Below are 19,956 nucleotides of genomic sequence, written 5' to 3'. Positions count from 1 at the left end.
TGCCTCAATGTATCTGAAAGGCGTATGTACAGTGAAACCTAAAACGACATGTAACCTAATCCACCTGCCGCTTTCTAGGTAGCTTTTGTATATACTGTATGCCCGCAAAACCAATAGATTCAATTACCGAAGTCTTATGCTTTTCAATGTCACATTGACTCAGCCTGGTCAAGAAAGAAAGCTATCATGAAAGTAAACTGTAACATGCTGTTTAAGAGTTACCTGGAAACAGTGAATCTCGGTCCAGCACTTAACAAGAGGACATAAAAATTATAGTGGTCAATTAAATAGCTGACTTCACAGGCTGTGGCATTACATACATGCAGGTTCTTAGTCCCAAGGTGTACAAAAATTTAACGGTGGCATTACAAATTCTGATGATCACACAATATGCAGGAAAAGGGTAATTTCTCTGGGAGGTTAGAACATAACGTGAGGTAGCCTTATGTGGCAAAATATGAATCAAATTAAATCTAGGTTGGCAAAATGGTGTAGTGTAACATGCAAGAACAAAGTATTCAATATTTCTTTTGTACCACATCATTTCGCCCACCAACCTTGCAATAGAGAATCAAAAATCGTCATGTGTGAAAGAAAAACGTTTTCAAACGTGTGCGTGTTTTTCTCCCTTGTTGAAGCAATTTAATTTTTGTCATTTCAATTCCCTGTGTGTCTGGGCATCAGACACTTCCAAAAAGAGTACGTCCAATGAAATTCTATTTTCTTAATGAGCACGTTTAAGGTTTAGTTTGGAAAAGAAAACAATGGGCTATGTATTTATCAACAGCACTTTCTGAAGATTACGCTTATTATATTCCAGCTGTGCTCCTTATACGAGATCTGAAACTATGGTATGAACTGCTATTGTCTCGGCACTCCCATTCCCATAATGATAACAAATAAAGTCGTTTCATAATAACTGAAAAATTATTTTGAAAAATCCCATGTACGTTGTCGGAGACGAGTGGCCACAGAACCAGAGAACCATGCGGAGAAAAAACAAAAGCCCTTTAAAATTCTTCTTATCTCATCGATTTTTATTTTGAATGGTTTGAGCATAAGATATTTTAGGCCAGTATTTCATGTTCTGATAAATGTCTTTGTATATTGGCCCTCAATCATCTAAAACGGGAATAAAATAGAACTTTTAAGGGTAACCCAAGAATAATTAGTACAAATAGAAAATCCCTCTTTCTTTGCACTTTTACTAGTAGACGATTGGGCATTTTAGGTCCAATTCACCAAGCATTTATGGGTACTAGAAGTAGTACTCATGTTAAATTCAACCCAGGGCCTGCTTCAGAATGAGTCCATAAAAATGGAGGCAAATATTACCCGCAAATGTGTAGTGATAGTGAAAATGAAAAGGGAACATTGGGGAAATGAATGTGGGTTCCTCCTTAATGCAGTGAAAGTCTGTGGAAAAAGCAAAAAAAGATGACATGGTAACAACGGAATTTGGAGTGATGGCATGACAAAAAGATGTCTGTCTCCCAAATGCAGTTATGAGAAAGAGAAGGCAAGTGGGGATTCAATGTTATGGTACAAAGATTTAACTAGAAGGGGTGTCAAGTGCACTATGCGGCAACATATGTCGTTCAGATCACGTCATTGGAGAAAGCAACCTTTAGTTTAGTGAATTAATTGTCAACACCCAAACAATGATGCGATGTAGTCATATTCATTAAGGTGATTTTTGCAACAGTTACAGAGTTTGTCCAGCCCCAGTGGGTAGGATCTACCTGCTTAGACTTAGTGCAGCGCCACCGCCTCAGATACAATCTTTGATATTTTGCAGGCTAAAGGATTGCATGGGTCTTAAATTCTGTCAACAGGTGCTTCAACATGACTTAGTGTCTACCTTCATCAGTTCAAAGCCATCATTTCACTCTGGCTAGCCAATAGAAGTCACAATCGTGCAATGATCAATTCTGACTCCCTCTGGTATGTACAAACAGTGTAGGAAATTGGTGAAACCTATTTTGTTAACATTTTTTTTAATACTTTTTATTCAGGGTTTGCAATAGCATTTACAATGGATTTGAAATTCAAACTTGTATTTGCAGTGTCATAGCAGTTACATATCTCTAAGCAATGCCTAATGCCCTCACTTGATCAATTTAATGATGTTCACCTGTGCCATTGCAAACTTTGCCTCCAAGGTAGGCAGCAATGTCGCTTGATGATGGCCTCCAGAAATTAGGTAATAGCCATTGGTCGCAGCCAATCCACTCAAGTGAGATTAACAGTGACCGTATAGCAAGAGGAGGAGGGGAGGGTGGTCGAGGGGAGGTGGGAGGAGGGAGGGGGAAATCAGAGTGCACGTTAAGGCCCAACAGTCTGATGGAGGGTCTCAATTTGCACAGCCCGGCTGGGGATGCAGTATGTCCTGCATTCCATCTATCACTGGGTCGAAGAGGGGGTGGCCGCATCTGCCGTATATGCACTGATGTATTGTTGTAAAGCGGCCCCATATGCCCTTGTGTCTGTATTGAGTGGGCATCAAGTCTTAGAACGCAGCTAGTTTTTCCTGACAGAGCGCTGCGTCTCTAAGCCACATAGCTTTCTTAGGAGCATGAGTCCTGCCCCACATCATAACAATGTGTCTTTTAGCAAGCAGTAATAGCATCACGGAGAGTCGCCTGTCCTCTGTGGGTATGTTCTTTACGTATCCTATCAACACATTCAGTGGAAATCTGTCTATGGGTGTGCTCATCATTTCGTTCATTGCATCAAACACAGTCCCCCAGTATGTGTGAATCTTCTGGCATTCCCATGCTAAGTGTAGAAAGGTTGCGTCAGGGGACCAATATAATGAAAGCAAAAAACTCCTTCTCCTGAGTTTGGCAGTTGATAAATAGTGCTAAATGCCCAAAAGGGCATTTGCATCCAGGCGTACCCAGAGAGGAAACTATTACCAAACAGCTCGGGAAGGAGGAGGACGCCATGCAGTTCAGCTACCCTAACCAAGTAAGTAAGATGGGGGTCTGTTACTTAAACAGATGTGGAGCAGAGATAGAACACTGCTCCAATAGTAATCTTCTGATACTACTTGTGGTCTTTCTAGAGTTGGCAGCTAATCCAGAAAAGCCCAACAGAGTGACCCTTGACTTCACACTAAAGGAATAAGAAGGAGGAAATCAAGTATAAAGCAGGCTTTTTCACCAATAAAAGGTACAACTTTGAAGACAGAGGGTAAGGACAGCCAGAGGGAAACTAAAGCCCAGATAGTCTAAAAACGCAAAATTATCTTTCAGACAAAGTGGTGAGATAAACAGCCGGACGGGTAGCTCCCAGAGGCGTCCTTCTAACTCTTTAAGACACAAAAAAAATAGGACCGGTTAGCACCCCTCTTTTTGCTTAGAGAAATAAGAAAAGAAGGCTAAGAGACAGTTGAGAATAACCGTAAAAAAGGTTTAAGAAAGGTAACCTCTTATAAAAAGAGATGTTTTTCTGTCCTAATAGGATTGAAGTTGGTCCATTTTTTATTCAACCCGGGTGGAGGTCCAGCAAAACCGATACAGAAGGTAAAAAACAAAAAATGATAAATAGGAGCACACTAGGGCAAAACGGAGGAAATAGTCCAACAACAGGGTAACTAAAATAAGGTGCATTTCCTCCTAGAATAAAAAAGAGGAAAGTGAACAAAACCTCCCTAGGAGAACACAAGAGCTGAAGAAAACCTGCTCAGAAACCGAGAAGATACTGCCAGGAAGGAAAAATATATACCTGGGTAAGAACACGGAGGTACATGTGGGTGGGACTCTATAAGAAAGAAGGGATTGAGATCTGATTGTCCCTTTTAGATGTATTTAAAGCCCACATCATTGGTGTTGGAAAAGTAAAATTGCTGACACCCCATCCTAGCGATAAAAACATATCACGCTAGTCATGTCCTCTCTCTTAGGAATACTAAGATGTGGCAACTTAGTATTACAGGGGACTAAGGGATTAGACTCAGATCACAAGGTTACGGGGTTACCAAATAATAGGATATCAGTGAAAATGTTAATGAATCAATGTGCAATTGTTAGATTAAATGTTGGACCTAATGAAATGTATTGTGACATGTTTTTTAGATATGATTTATATGAACAAGTCCTGAAGAAGGTGCGAGAGTATTCGAGGCACCGAAACGCCGCGTCAACAGTTTGTTCCTTATGTTGAATAAATATGATGTACATGTAGACTTGTGTATTTATGCCTACTGGCATTTTTTATAAAAAATTAGAGTTTTTATTTGAGCTGGCCAACAGCAAAGACGAATGTGCATAAAATTGAAATTGTTTTGTAATAATGTGTCATTATTATTTTTAAATTATTTTTAAATAAATGTATGAAACTTTGAATCCTTGTGTTTGCAATATTTTCACGCTAATTTTTGGTCGGATACATATTAAGGTGTAACTTTGGTAACCCACGCAACAAGTTAGTCCCCCCCCCCCATTGATGCAAATGCCCTTTTGGGCATTTAGCACTATTTATCAACTGCCAAACTCAGGAGAAGGAGTTTTTTGCTTTCATTATATTGTTGACCCAATCCTTTTCCTGTCAAAAGGGTAGCTCCCTCTCTAACATTGCGTCAGGTGACCTGCATCACTAACAGCGTGCCCCTGTTGCCAGTCCCACTCGCTTGAGACATGTATGGGTTCTATAAGTGCGGTGCAAGAAATTGAAATGTATAAGGCACAGTCGATAGTTCGGAGATAAGGTGTGCGCCCCAGTGCAGCAATATGTCCACTGTTCCTGTGTGATAGGTATGCCAAGTGTGGTTTTCCACTCCTGTTGGGCATGAGTGTCACATACCGGTCCTGCTTTTTGAATGTCTGTGTATAGGCGCAAGATTAGATTATGCTGGGATGGGTTTTTTATAAAGTTCTCCAGGACCTGAAGAGTGGTTGGTGCCTTGGGGAGGGAGGGGTGATATGCGCACAGGGCAGCTTGTCACTGGAAATATGTAATGTGCTCTAACTGTGAGCACCCGGACCTCCCCTCTCTGGAGCATGGCTATGAAGGTGCCGTCTGGGTACACTTCTCCCATTTTTGTAAGTTTTATCACCCTTGGTCTGCCGGAGGGGCCAGGCTCTGCCAGAACTACAGACTTGGGTGGTTAATCAGGGGAACAAGAGGGGCATGCATGATATCTATTCAGACCCTCCATTGCATGCTCTGCCAAGCCCTAACCATACACCCCACAGTGTCTATCCCTTTCCTGGGTCTGGGTTGTGATTAGTCTAAGGCCGCAGGGAGGGTTGGATCCACTTGATCATGTTCCGGTGCTGAGTAGGCCATGAACTGTGTGGGGTAAATCCAGTGGTACGCAAATTGCGCCTGGGCACACCAGTAGTATAACTCGAGGTCCGGCGTCCGAGTCCTCCCAGTTCAAATGGGAGAGTAAGCACCTCCCATGCCACTCCTGGTTGCCGTCCCGCCAATGCCAGCGTGACCATACTGGAGGGCAGCCGCCTTCTGATGTAGGATGTGAGGGGTAGCGGAATGTTGGCAGAGGTAAAGAAGTTTGGGCAGCACCACCAGCTTAGCAATGACAATCCTTCTGGCCAAAGTGAGAGGGAGTGAAATCCATCTCCTAACGTACTGTTCCAGCCTATCTATGAATTTCCCATAGTTGGAGCACGACAGTTCATCTGGGTCATGGCTGATCGACATACCCAGATATTTAACCGGGTCTTGCGTCCATTGTAGTGGATACTCACTCTGTGACTGTGTTGTAGCTTCTGTGAGCGGGAATATCACTGATTTGGACCAGTTGATGACTATCCTGACAAGGCTTACAAAGCGAACAAATTCCGGAATCACAAATTGTCGTTGGGGTTTTTGACATAAAGTGCCACATCATCCACGTATAGTGACATCAGCACCACACGGGGAGTGAATGCCAGAGCCCTGCAGGAGTGATGTTGCTGCCAACTGGCCGCAGCGGCTCAAAGGCCATAGTGAATAGTAAGGGCGACAGGGGCACCCCTGTCGCGTGCCATGGGGGATTAGAATGGGGCAGTAATTACCCCATTAACCCTGATGTGAGCTGTGGGAAGCGAGTAGAGCAGCAAGATGGAATGCAGGAAATTCTGACTGAGACCTATAAGCAGGGTGAAAAGGTAGAGCCATTCAAAAGAATCAAACACCTTTGTGGCGTCTAGTAGAATAGCGGCAACCTGTAATTGTGGATCTATGTCCTGCATTGTGGCAAACAAAGTGCAGAGATTATGGGCAGTGGGTCCTTGTTAGGTTTAAGAATTGTGACAATAAGAGCCTTGAGGAGCGATGCGTGGAGTTATCCGCGCTCCACCGAGTCCTGAAACATGTTGATCAACCATGGAGCAAGCAGACCTGTTGACTTCTTGTTGAAGGCGGGAGATAGAAAGTCGAGGCCCGGTGTCCTCCGGGCCGGGAGGGCACAGATGGCACCAATTAACTCCTCTTCTGTGAAGGGTTCATCGAGATAAGCTCGGTGCCCAGCCTCAAGCCAAATCAGCTGCAGGGTGTAGAGAAATTCCTCCACCCCAGTTGCACAGGTCACAGATGAGCCCGATAAAGGGAGGTATAAAAGGAGGCCATTTCCTATTGAACCACTTTTTGGCCTGTTCCGATCATGCCGTCCGCGTAGCGTAGCTCAGGGATGTATTCGCTCGCCCATGGTTTCCTAAGTAGCCCTGCCAGTGTTTTGTCTGCTCGATCACCCTCGCCGTAACACTGCACCTTGAACTCTTTACCCAGGAATAGGGTCTCTCTCTGAGCAGTTTCATGGAACTCATTCATCTTGGTGCATATGCTGTTTAGCGTATTTATATTTTTGCTAGAGAAAAATTCCCTCTATAAGGTTTCTATATCTTTTTCTAACTGCTGGAGGAGTCCTCTAAGAGATATGAGTACACCCGCCTGCTTCGCTTTGCAGTCCCCCGTATAACTGTTTTGAAGGCTTCCCACAGGGTCAAAGGGGAGTCCACTGAGCCCAGACCTGGTCCCTCAGCTCTCCTGCTGGGAGCTTCCAGGCAAAGGCTCTGTTGGGGTAATCAGGAACATCAGTCTGAGCATTATTGGGGCATGATAAGAGAGGGTGGGGGCAAATGCTGACCCTCCCTTGCCCAGGCTGCAATGTCTGTAGAGATATGCCAGTAGTCTATGCTTTGCCATGATGGCCCTGCCGCAGTCAAACATGTACCGCTGGCCTTGTCAGGATGTCTCTGTCGCCAGATGTCTGTCAGTTGTCCGTCTTGAATTATAGTCTGAAGCTGCGCAGAAGCACAGTGGTGGGGGCACCGGGAGTCCCCAGACATGTCCTTGGAGTCTTCTAGTGCTACATTGAAGTCCCCACCACGTATTGTGGCCCCAGGACCAGGAGACTCTGCCGTTCTCCAGAACTCCGAAAAGAAGTCAGGATCATCCGAGTTTGCCTTGTGTATAGAAATGAGTTTAATTGAGTGGCCACCTAATGTGTGAGCAAGCATGAAGTATCTGCACTGTGTATCTAAAAGTGAAACACATGTGTGCCAATGAAGCCCATTTCTAATGATTATGGCGACCCCAAGGGCATAATTGGAGTAGTGCGCAACATGCTTTTCGTCAATCTACCCAACTCTCAGGCACCACTGTATATGTTGTGTGAGATGAAGCTCCTGCAAGAACCCCATGTCCACTGTATGCCTGTCAAGCTGTGCCGCTACTATTTTGGCCTTGAGTGCATCATTCAGGGCTCGAATATGCCAGGAAACGCACTTGATTTTAGTCCTCGCGCTTTGAGCAGCAAGTCAGTCAGGAGCGCAATGTGCAGCGCACTGCGGGGGAGGGAGCGCAGAGGAATGAGCCAGGGAAGACAGGGAAGGTAACAGAATTGGTTAATTGCGTACCAAAAAACCACAACACCCCTATTCTCCCCCTACTCCAACCCCTCAAATAGGCAGAGCATACTCCCATGAAAAACAATCCCTCCAACAGTAAAACAAACTGGAAAATGGTTGGGAATCATCTCCATGGGTAAAGAAAGGAGCCAAGACCAGCCACCCCATAGGCAGCAGGACACCAATAGCATATCAATACAGTCATGGTCACACAGTATAATAAAAATAGGTCAACATTTTGAGCAGCGCATTGCACTGAGAAAGGACACGGGTGTGATGTCCAGATACGAGGTGCCAGTGAGGTTCAGATTAAGGCAAAGTTCAACAATAAAGTTTCAGGCCTATTATGCAAGAGTCTGTCATTAAGTTAGTTGTTGCCGCTGGTTCTGTCTCCCTCCTCCGGTCTGCACTACAATGGTCAGAGCTCTTCAAGACGCAGATCTTTTACATGTTTTGCAGCCTTTTTGGGGTCTGTAAAAAACGTCTTTTCAGCGTGGAAAATTCGGAACTTGGCAGGGTAAAGAAATTAATACTTTATTTCGAGTTGCTGAAGGGAACGTTTGATTGGGAGTAAGTCTCTGTGGGCAGCCTGGACCGCCAGGATGAAGTCTGGATAGAAGGAAATCAAGTTCCCCTGATACGACACGTTTTGCATTTCCCTGGCGAGACGTAGCACAGTATCCCTGTCCAGGTAGTTAAGTAGGCATGAGATTATGGGTCTGTTAGCCGCTCCCGGGGGAGGTTGCGCCCCAAGAGAGCTGTGGGCATGCTCTACTATGCACATGGGGGAGAGGGACTCACTAAATGTCGAGCGCAGCATCTCCTCAACGTAGTCCTCTACTCGCGCCATGGCTGTAGACTCAGGCACGCAAGTGATTCTAAGGTTGTTATCGCATGCTGTTTTGTTAACATGAATTGCTGCAAAATGCTAGGAATTGTTATATATCTCTGTTTCTCTCTTTACAGACCCAGACACAGAAAAAGGCATACTGGGGACTTAAGGAATGTAGAAGTGTCCTTATACATATTTTTGATTATATTTTTAAGTTTAAAAAAGAGATTTATTAAATACAGTTGCAACAAATAGTGCAGAATCATTGCAATAGTCATGAACATGAAGTTATAACAAGGGTGGTTTAAAAATGGAAAAACCCTATTGACAGAATAAGTTGCAACTTGTAATAATTAGTAGATACAAGCAAGAAAACAAAGAGAGAAAGAATAGTAGGAAATTGAATGATAGATGAGAGAGAATACTTGAAATGAGTAAAAAAGGTAACAATGGGAAGATAAGCGTAGATATAGATAATCAATGGCAACATATTATTAGCAAAATAAGTGTATTACAATTGAAAAAGATCAACAATATCGTTCATGGAGGTCTAGGTACTTCTTTCATTGAAGACTGATGGGTAATAGAAGTTCAAGCTGAAGCATCCAAAAAAAAGGTAACTGGAACCCAAATAAAGTCTCCTTCAATAGCAAGTGAAAGGGAGGTTACGAATGCAGTCACAAGTCTATGATTATAACACATGCTGTATTACCAGGGTTTAAAAGAAAGTTTTGAGGATTTTTCCAAAGTTGACTAATTTGGTCTAAAACAACTGCAATTAATAAATCAAGAATAACAGTTTCACATGTACTAGTTTGCCAAATATCTCAAAAACTACCAAGAAAAAACATTTGAAAAGAAAAAGTTGATGTTTGCTGAAAAATGGAATTCACTTGGGCCGAAACTTTCAACAAAATTGATGTGTGGATGAGCTGGAAAAGAGCATATGATACAAATTTGCAGAGAGAGGGAGAATTACATGTCCAGCAATGTGTTTTGAGTTCAGGATTTATCTCAGCTGGAGTGATGATAAATCGATTATAAATAAAAACTAGAGCTCGGGTGGTGGCAGCAGTCTGTGATATTTTCTTAAGTTTTAACCAAAATTTGATCCCAAAGCTTGATAGACTATGAGACTTGGAGATCTATTTCCGATTGGAATTCAATGTCCAATTTATTTCTGTTGTCAGAGGGCTTAGTAAGGAGTTTGTAAATGGAAGAGGCAGTGAGGGAAACGGATATCATAAATTGGGGTAGGACCATGGGATGTCAGTGTAGTTAAGCTATGAGCTATAGCTCGAATCAAAGTAGTGAGTTTATTACATTGTGTATGTGGGAGATTGTAACATTGCAGTGCTTGAGGAAATGTAAGTAAAGAGACACTTAACATAAGTTGATGAATCCAAAGTAAACCCCTGTCTCTCCAGTATTTCCTGGAAATAGGTGTATTGTTAATTTGTGGGAGCTTGTTATGCCAAATAGAGGCTTGAAGAAATTGGTCTTTATCAGGGATTTGGGAAAGAGTAACTTAGATAGATTTATGAATAGGATATGACGTAAAATGTGTCTTTTGGGTAAAGGATAGAAATACTTTAAAAGAGAAAGGAGAAAGAAAAGACAATTACATTTTTTTCCATAGGGGAGCGACATCCGTAGGAGCATCAGATAAGCATTTAGAAAATTCTGTAAGAAAACTGTATGGTAGGATTGGAAGTCTGGGAAATTCATACCTCCCTGATCTAAGTTTAAGAAGAGACATACGGGCCAATTTCCTATTTCATAACAAGGAGGAAAGTATAGAATACATGAGTGGGGATAAGAAGAGGAATTTCAGATATGGCAAAAAGAATAATAGTATAAGCACAAAGTTTAGTATATGAATTACCACTTTGACAACCAAGAATATTAGGGTTTTGACAGATTTTTGTAGGAAAAGCGTCCAATGCAGGAATGAATAGAAGGGGGCAAAGGGGACAACCCTGTCTTACACCTCCAGGCAAAGAAAAAGAAGATGAAATAAGACAATTTGCAAAGATTAAGAGTATTGGTCTTTTATGGCAATGCATGAAAGAGAAAAAAGGAAATGAATTTGGGACGGAAACCAAACCATGAATGAGTATGAAAAAAAATTGACCAATCCATGTGATCATAAGCTTTTTCAACATTAAGGGTAATAGCAGCTAATGAATATGTATATTTATTGGATTTAGTTGTTGTTGAATAACTTTATTTGGTTTGTTTAAAAAATATCCAAGTGTACAAATATGAGCAATACTTGTTTTTTTTTAAGTATTTGAACAAAATAAAAAGTCACAGATGTATCTAAAATTGATAGAAGAGTGCATAGTTAAAAATCCTAAAAACAATTATCAGCACATTTATCAACTAATAACATGTAAAGCAGCATACAATTGAGGAGCACAACACTAGGGTAACAGTAATAAAGTTTTTTTTCCTTACAGCGTATAATTGATTTAAGCCAGCAAATCAATTCGAACCATAAGGATTTATTTTTAGTGTTAACAATTGGCACCAACTGTATGCAGAAGCTTTTCCCGTTTGATCCTGAAAGAGAATAGGAAATGACTGACCACGTAAACTATTGCTCCTGTGGTGTCGGTTTTCAGGATTCTATAGGCAACCTGATGTCGCCTAACTCCATTATTTAAGCAGGTAAGTCGTATCCATCTCCAGCGGATCTTTTGGTATTTTGTACAGAAAAAAAGGATGTGCTCTTCGTGTCCAAGGTTTTAGCGCATGCAGGGCAGGGTCCTAAAGATAGACCAGCAGTCCGATCGCTATAAAACAGTAGTAGAAGGCTACCATACCTAAATCTAACATATAGGATTTTTGCATGTGGTGGCGTGATTAGATCCAGGAAGGTTTTAAAGGAAGGGTTTGACTTGACACACAATAACTGTGAGGTTAATCGGCCATTTGTGCCTGGTGACATAATGTTCTTCTACGGCTGCCCAATACTTGATCTTCAACTTTGAGCAATCCACTGTATTTGCCTTCTCTGGATATTCCCAAAGTTCTGTCATATCAAGGGTTGTAAACCAACTCGCAACATTATTAAACCAGAAGAGGCTTTTGGCACCAATAATATTCAAGACCTCCTTTAGGGAGTTGCAATAATCAGAGAGGTGCAGCGTTGTCCACAAGCACAGCCAGTGCAATAAAGGTTTCAGTGACGCCATTTCACTGATTCTTTTAATCTCAAGGTCAAATAACAGTGGAATTAAGGGAGTAGTAATAGGTACTGAGATGAGTGATCTGGCAAAGATATTTTCGGATATCATCATTTTATTTATTTTGATATACCCCCATATCTCTGCTCCGTACAAAGCACCACTCTTAGCTTTTGCTCAATACACTTCAAGAGCTGGAGTCAGTGATCGAGTATAATACTGTTTAAAGTGTCTCAGTATTGATTTTGACATATGGACAAGAGTTGAATAGCTCTTTTCCAGTTGTTGCTCCCAACCTAATGTATCACTCAGTCTTATGCTCAGGTAATCAAAGCTTTTCACCCGCTCTAATGGTTCCAGTGCGATTCTGACCTCTCTTGATTTACCCTTGGTTTTCCCAAACACTATAAATTTTGTCTTAGTAATGTTTAGTTCCAGACTGCTGCTCCTGCAAAAATCCAAAAACGTATCCACAAGGATTTTCAAACCCATTGGGTTGTGGAAATAAGTAAGTATTCATCCGCAAAGAGGAGGATTGGGAACTTGGTACCATTCTTGGCAGGAGAGTCATTCCTGCAGTCCATTAAGCTGCTGGCCACATCATTGATAAAGAAGGAAAAAAGTGTAGGGGCTAGCACGCATCCCTGGCACACCCCACGCTGTCTTGGTGTTTTATCAGTTAATTCACCATGTGTACCACATCTGACCTGGGCATAGTTGTTCTCATTGTGGCTGGCTATCAGAGTCACCAGTTCAATTGGGGCCCCTAGGTCGAGCAATACTTTCCACAACAATGTACGTGGTACTAAGTCGAATGCAGCTCTTAAGTCGACAAATGCCACGTAAAGTTTTTGTCTTCTCAGTAGCACATACTTCCAAGTCAGGAGAGAAAATCTAAAAGCCTGGTCACATGTGCTAATTTTGGAGCGAAAGCCCCTTTGACATGGGGACAGCACTTTCTACTCGTCCATCCAGCTCTGGAGTTTATCCAGAACTTGGCGGGCAAAACGTTTTGCAAGTTATCTATTAAACTGATTATCTGTAGTTGGATGGGACAGAAATGTCACCCTTCTTATGTATAGCGATTATCTCGGCTCCCCTCCATTTTGATTGGATAGCCCCTCCAGCCGATATACAGATTGTTTGAGTGTTTAATAGGGAGCCCAAACCAAAGGTTCAGGTTTATAAAGATCACTCGGTATTTTATCAGGCTAGGGGCGTTTCCTACCTTAAGTCTATTTATTGCTAATACAGTCTCATACAAACTAAAGACCAATACTGTGTTGGTCGTTGGCATAACGGGGAGAGTATTCAAAACAAATTGTTCAATGTTTGCACTGTGAATGCAATCGTCATCTAAGTTCTTAGAATATAGTGTGGTAAAATGCTCAACCCAAACCTCCGGCTGGATGTGATAACTAGGAGTCTTTGAAGTATCCAAGTTGCCCTTTGCGAGGATGTGCCAAAACAGGCGAGTATCTTTGCAATTAGCTGCTAATACAGGTTCCTGCCAATCTTATCTCGAAATAAACTTTTCGCTTTTGATATTGCAATTCTATATTTGTTGCATGTTTGGACAACCCCTGGCTGATTATGGGCCTTTATGGCTGGTTGGAGAGCACACTTGCTGGATTTACATTCCGGGTTGAACCAATTATTAGTTCTTTTACTAGTAGGTCTACCACCCGAACTTTCCTTTATAAACACCATTTGGAGTGCTTTAAAAAGATCATTGTGTATGGGAAGTATTGTGGTTAATCCACCTAGCTGTTCGCAGTCCGGACTACTTAAGAGCCACAAAATAAAATGTACAAATAAGTCATAAATCCTAGTATATAAAGAACAATTGGCAAGTACATTGGGCCACGTCACTCTTCTGCGATTGTTGGTTACAAGGGGTTCATCCACCCTGGACAGGCAGCCAGAAGGCTGTCTGCCCAATTCGGGGCCCCTCATTTTTAGCAGCAAGGGATTATGGTCACTATCTGACCACGGAGCAATTATCATATCCTCAACCAGTGACCAAATTCTGACATCAGTTAGGATGTAATCAATGACACTTGAGCTGTTACCACATTTAAAGGTGGGTTTCCTGCTCTTGTCAGAGAGGGTCCTCCCATTGCAATCCCTCATACGCCTGCCTACAAACAAGGATGCCATCTGCAGGGACACAGCCGTTGCTTTGTAGCCATTCTTAACTGGTCCCAGGTTTGGTATGTCCCAAATTTCATTCTCCTCCTCCTCCACTAAAATACTCAATAGGGGGGAAGGTTCAAAGATAGTATTAAAATCCCCTACAACTATGGTCTTGGAGGTGAGTTGGTAGACCCCTGTTAATTCATCTGGCTGTAATAATACAGCAGATTCATTGTTATGTGATTCGGACCTAACATAGATATGAAATATAGTTAGATTAAAGCCTTTCGGAAAAGTGAGCTGGATCCCCAGTATATCAAGAGATTCTATTATCAGCTGTTTATATTTGCAAACTATAGTATTCTTTACAAGTATTATCAATCCCCCACTCGCTCTGCCTGATTTTTTGGGTGCTTTTGCTTCCACAGTATAAGTCATATAGCCATTTATATGAATCTTGAGCCACTGCCCAAGTATCTTGAAAAATACAAATGTCATAGATTCAACACATATGTACCACTCTGGATCTTGCAGTTTAGAATGTATCCCTACCAGGTTCCAAGATATTATATTTAGACCTTTGTTTGCCTCGTTTTTCGATGTAGTTGGGTCATTACAAGATTCTATGTTGGTAAGATGCCCATTATCAATTGTTGAATTAGGCAACCCAGACGAGGAAAAAGTTAGTGAAGGATACATAGCTTCATCAGAGATACAAACAGAGGATATATCATTACTTGTCTTAAGATGGGGTCGCTACAGAAGGCTCCCAAGTATTATCAGTCTCTGGATGTATTATACTTAAAGATGTATGTGTAAGGAAAGTAGGATTACTCGTGCTGCTAAGTCAATCTACTTCTCATGCTGGAGATGAAAACACAGACCTAGATGTGTGGTCCTGACTTAGATTGTAACCCCGTTTACAATAAATTTGGGATCGAAACCAAACCATGAATGAGTATGAATAAGAAATTGAGCAATCCATGCGATCATAAGCTTTTTCAACATTAAGGGTAATAGCAGCTAATGAATATGTACATTTTTTGATTTAGTTACAAATTTAAACAATAACCTTGTATTATTTGAGATGTAACAACCTTTAAAGAAGCCTGACTGTTCCTTACCAATAAGAGGGGGAAGCAGGGAGTAAGATGGAGGACAAGGATTTTACATAAATCTTCTAATCAGAATTTTCTAAAGAAATTAGTCTATAGTTTTTACATTGTTGTGGGTCAGGCCCATCTTTAGAAATAAGATAAATTAGTGCTTCCTGAAAAGTACCATTAGATGAGTTCATAGAAATATAATGTAAGACTAGTTCTTGGAGTTTGGGGAGTAAAATTTTGAAGAAATGTCAATCAAATTTAATGGGAAACTCACCATGCCCTGGAGCTTTCCCGTATTAATGGATTTCATTGTCTCAGCAATATCTTTAGAGGAGATGCCTGCTTCTAAAAAAGGAGAGAGGTCTATGGATGCATCAAAAACTTTAGGAATAGAAAACAAATAATGCTGTATATCATCTTAAGTTAAAGGTGAGTCCCCACTTTATTTTTCCCACCAGAATACTTAGCACTTCCTTTGAGAAGGTAGAAAGCAGCATTTTCTGTACAGAGTGTGTTGTCTTGGAATTTTTCAGCAATTAGTTTATTTAAGTGAACAGTAGGTTTAGTAGTGGTATAAACCATTTCCAGTTGTTTAACATGTTTCAGGATTTGCAGTGCTTTTTGAGAATTCAATTTCTTCTTATTGGAAACGCAGGAGATTATAAGATTACTGGCCGAAGCTTTGAATGATTTGGTGATAATGCAAGGGGAGGGCTAGAAAGAGGAGTTCTGAGTGAAAAATTCAGTGATAAAAGATTCAAATTGCGATTCAAAAGTATTATCTAGCAACAGGGATGTGTTAAAATACTGTCTTCTGATACCAGTGGTGACAGGATACCTGTGGTGATGTGCAAGTGGTTTAGTGACAAATAAGTAATCTAGCCTAGATTGGAACAGATGAGTGGGAAAGAAAAATGGGTATTCACATAATGAAGGATTGCATAATCTCAATGTATCAATAAGAGACCACTGTTCAATGGCTGTAATAAATTGTTGTTGCATAGTAGATGGGACATAAATGGGTTTTGAAACACTATCTATAGATGGATCAAAAAACAATTGCAACCCCACTCCCAAAAATTATATAATACATTGAAATATACATCAATTTGGAAGAGATATTAGGACAAAAAGCCTTATCGGGTTTAGTAGGTGCATATATGTTGACCACAGAACTAGGAATTTTGTTTATCAAAATATTAATTTCAACCCATCTACTCTCATCATCTGAATCTTAGGAGATGCAGTTGACATATACATTCTTATTGCAAAGAATAGCAGCTCCATTTCATACTCCATAACCAGGGGAAGAGACAATATTACCCACCCCTTGATGTTTACGTTTCTTAAACTCTGCAGCTAAAGCATGAGTTTCCAGTAAGAATGCACATCTATTTTTAATCTAGATACATTAGTAAATATTCTCTGCCCTTTAATAGTTGAATCTAAACCTTTAACATTTCAGGAAATAATATGGAATATCATTTAAAGATAATCCATAAACAAGATATATTAAGTACACTTTTGGTAAAATGCAATAAAAAGCAAACAACAAGAAAAAACACTCTTTGGAAAGGTAGAATAATAAGCAATAAAAAGAGAAGGTAAATGTAGAGCACAAGAGAAAAATATAGAAACGAGGAAAAGTAGAGAGGGAAGGAAACTAAATTCAAATAGGAAATGAAAAGTAGGACATACAAAAAAACATGAATCGAGGATGGTGAAGTCAGAATGGGAAGATTGCACAACTGAACTCCAGGGTTTTTCAGGGGAGATGGAAGGGTATCCAAACCAACAAAGGATAATGTGGTTGATACAGGTAGACATTATCTAACAAGATGAAAAAAGAAGAAAACACTATTATCCAAATGAATAAGTTAAGACAACACAAATGATTTTTATAGCATCATGAAAGAAAAACAATCAATGCAAACACAAAAGCTAAGATAATAGTCACACCATAGACAATCAGGTAACATCCATAGCGTCCTTCCTATAGCTCCCCAAAAAATGCTGTAAAAAAAAGGGTTGTCATAGGTTGTAGCCTTGTTTTTTAAAAGTTACTTCAAAAAGATAAGAATAGATGAGCTCAAATCCGGCATTGAGACTTCGAAGAATAGGTTGCATGTGTTGAAATGTCTTACTTCTGTCTGCTGTAGCTTTGGCAAATGAATGAGAGTAGAACAAAGAAGACCCCAGCCAAGATATTCAATCTTTACGTTTACTTGCCTGTAAGACTTTCAGAACGTCAGTATACTCCAAAAAATAAAGGATGACGCCTCTTGGCTCACAAGAGGAAGAGGTGGTGCCTGGGCTGTGTCCTGGTCAAAGAGCTCAAAGAAATGACTGAAAAATTAAATAGGGTCCTAGCCATCCAATCCTTCTGCCAAGCCATAAATACTGAGATTGTTTCAACTATTCTGATTTTCAAGGTCCTGTACTTGCTGCTTAAGAAATTAGACTTTTATTCGAAGAGTGACTTGCTGCATAGTAGCCTGGATTGATTCTACTCTGTGCTTCAGAACATTGTCCAAAAGGATGGAAAGCAGTATATGAATATTTCATAGTCATAAATCTTGGTTGAACACTGGAAAGTATCAGAAGTAGGCCCCCTAGTGGTAGGTACAAGAGAATAGAGAGCCAATTGTGACATCTACATGTATGATCACACATGTGTACATGTGTTCACATGCAACCTGCACATGGTCTCTTATTCCAGCTGGACTGTGTCTAACCTTGTTTTCAAAGTTGATTAACTGGAGGAAAATCTTTTTACTGAGAGCTTTACTGTTGGTGAAGCTCATTTAGCAACGCAAAGCCATGATAAAAGTCCAAACACCAGATGTCAAAAAGGAAATCACCTATTGACCTTTGAGTGAGTATTACCTAAGAGGGGGGTAACAACAGAGATCAGGAAAAAAAGGCTAAAGAACATGTTAGGTTCAGTTACAAGAAACACTTTCACACTAAATGTATGATGACATTAATTCCATTTACTCACTTCAAAAGCAAGAACAGGCTAATCAAAAGTGATACATCCTGCAGTTGATAAGAGCCTACGTGGAGGGACTGATCTTCGATCCTAAAAAGATTTAAAAATCTAAAGGTAAATCTAGTGTGGGTATCATATGAAATCAGTACACAACCACCAATAAATGATCAACATTGTGGTAGAAATTGCTTGGTGTGGCAAGTAACCACCAATTTAAAAGAAAATCCATAAAATATTGCAACCATACCATACATCTTGGATCTGTAACCTGTTTTTCATTCAAAACATAAGTCAAGCGATAGGGAAGCACTAAACTGAGCATCTCAAAAGAAATATAGAGGGAGCAACCACCACGCATTTAGGGAAGCATTTCCAAAAGAAACAACATCGGATGGACAGTAATCGAAGCGAATGTTTCTAACACAAAGAATTTGTAGTGTCTAGCACTACCTGGCTCAAAAAGAGGCCCTGTTATTTATGACTGAAAACCATGTTTTCCAAAAAAAAGGCTTAAATGAGCATTCTGCACTAACAGCGTTTTATGTCTTATGCAGTTATCGGCTCTACACCGTGAGGTTTCGCAAACAAACAGTAAGCAATGTTAGCAATTCGACTCATCTACCTTCCTTAAACTCAAACGAAAAATCATCTGCTACTATGATGAATAAAAATCAATGCTGTTGCAAACAACCATTACCCTTTTCAGGTCCAGACAGGTCTTGGATTCCACCGGGCATTTTTCTGGTGGCCCGGGCCCCTGGGGCTGGTTTTCAAAGCCCAGGGCTGGTTCTGGTGCCTCGTTCATCCCAATCTCTCCCCTCTGAACGGAAATCTCAAATTAAATCAGCTACTAATAATTCCGAGAACAAAGCAATTAACTCTCCTACAGCCTCACTAATACCACCAATCTACTCAATATTTGGTTCCATGAATCCTACTGGCAAATTCCCATTTCTGAAAGACCCTGTCGCAGCAATTTACACAATGCCAGTAACCCCAAATGGACTCCAAAGACCACTGACACCGAGTAAAGCAATTACGCAGTCGGTGGAGACATCATCTCCACTCCCTCACCCAAATACTAGCATACCAAATGGCATCGGAACAGAAGAACTGCTAACAGGCCAATGAGCCAGGAGAACAATAAGGAGAATAATAAGCATACGATTCAAATACAAGCTCAAGTGCACATGGAAATTGGAGGCCATGACCAGGTGCATGATGAAGCAAAGCACACAACACTGTTAGGCTCCATTGACAGGATCACGGCCATTCCTACGGAAATCCTACTGGAAAACAGTACAAGGCACACAAGTCAAACCAGAGCGATAAGGATAATCACATCCCCAGCATTATCAATAAGTGATATAAATCTGGACCAAGTACGGGCTGGGAGCCCCCTAGGCACAGGCACAGGCAATGACCAGGGATGCATTAACACCAGTAATTTAGACCAAATAATCACTCGACACCCAGACAAGAGTTACGACTAAATCAAGCAAAGTTCAACCATAATAAAAAGGGCGAGGTGTGCAATTCCTGGTTGGAGTCCCAAATCCTCTTCGAAATCAAGGACATACAACAAGCTCAAAGCAGAACTTTATCCAATAACTTCAAACAAATTAAGAACTTAAGAGAAATCGATCTTAAGCAAACAAAACCATTTAACAAGTTCTTAATCACATCCAATGATGAGGCAGCAAACGAAAATTTTATTGAGATATCAAGTGGGTCGGAAAAGGAAGCATAAACTCCACAGCTAACTCACCTAATCACAAGGCCATCCAGTGCCAGCAAGCACACAAGCATGGTCCTAACCAAAACTTAGATTCCATAGTTAAAA

The sequence above is a fragment of the Lissotriton helveticus genome, chromosome 4_1 (genome assembly GCF_964261635.1).
Source record: "Lissotriton helveticus chromosome 4_1, aLisHel1.1, whole genome shotgun sequence".
In the NCBI taxonomy this organism is placed as follows: domain Eukaryota; kingdom Metazoa; phylum Chordata; class Amphibia; order Caudata; family Salamandridae; genus Lissotriton; species Lissotriton helveticus.
This window is presented reverse-complemented; position numbering follows the sequence as displayed.